The sequence below is a fragment of the Schistocerca serialis genome, chromosome 12, assembly GCF_023864345.2.
Source record: "Schistocerca serialis cubense isolate TAMUIC-IGC-003099 chromosome 12, iqSchSeri2.2, whole genome shotgun sequence".
NCBI lineage: Eukaryota > Metazoa > Arthropoda > Insecta > Orthoptera > Acrididae > Schistocerca > Schistocerca serialis.
This window is the reverse complement of record NC_064649.1, coordinates 104004368-104005621: the sequence shown is the minus strand read 5'-3', so window position 1 is coordinate 104005621 and position 1254 is coordinate 104004368.

Here is a 1254-nt window from a genome sequence, read left to right as displayed (position 1 = left end):
TTCAGAACATAAATTCACATTGTTGCTGACTAGATTAGAAACTCGTCTGCTTCCATCAGAGACCTGTCCACTAGTATTAACATTCTGCGGTACTCGCAATGTTCCAAAGAGCTTACGAAGGTAAAGAGTTTACAAACTTTCTTGACTAAAGAAGAATCTTCGCTAAAAAGTATCATTATTTTGTAAATGAATGCAAAAATAAATTTAATAATTCGTGTTAGCTTGTGCAATTAATCACTGGCCAACGAAAATTTTTTTTTTAAAAAAACTTTCTTTACTTTGACAGTTTATCTGGCTGAATCCAATAACAGCCTCAGTGTTTTTTTATCACTCATAGTTTTCGAGCAATATGCTTTTTACTATATAATATAAAAATCCAATGCTATACGGTAAACGGGGAAATTAATGAAATGCTTTCTTACAACATAAGCATGACTTGTATTTACAGTAAGCTACTTAAAACAATGATATATGTTAATAGATGTTTCACTTGCCAGCTGGAATTGGTTTGTTTTTTCTTTCTCTTTTCTCTTTGAAGCTTTCTGTGTAACTTTTTCTACGATGAGTCGCTTCCTGAACTTCTCGGTGAAGTGACCAACAGTAGTGAAATGATAATTAAATCGACACCCTACCTGCAAACAGGCGTTGATATACATCATTGGGGACATGTTGAAAATGTAAGCAGGACATCCTGGGTTCAAGTCCCGATCGGGACACACATTTTAAAAATGTCTCCAATGATGTATAACAACGCCTGTTTCCAGCTAGGGTGTCGATTTAATTATCATTTCATTCTAGAGAAGCTGCACGGTCATCAATGGTATCTGTTCTTTCGGGAACAGATACTACCGTCATATACAGGGTGTTACAAAAAGGTACGGCGAAACTTTCAGGAAACATTCCTCACACACAAAGAAAGAATATACGTTATGTGGACATGTGTCCGGAAACGCTTACTTTCCATGTTAGAGCTCATTTTATTACTTTTCTTCAAATCACATTAATCATGGAATGGAAGCACACAGCAACAGAACGTACCAGCGTGACTTCAAACACTTTGTTACAGGAAATGTTCAAAATGGCCTCCGTTAGCGAGGATACATGCATCCACCCTCCGTCGCATGGAATCCCTGATGCGCTGATTCAGCCCTGGAGAATGGCGTATTGTATCACAGCCGTCCACAATACGAGCACAAAGAGTCTCTACATTTGGTACCGGGGTTGCGTAAACAAGAGCTTTCAAATGCCCCCATA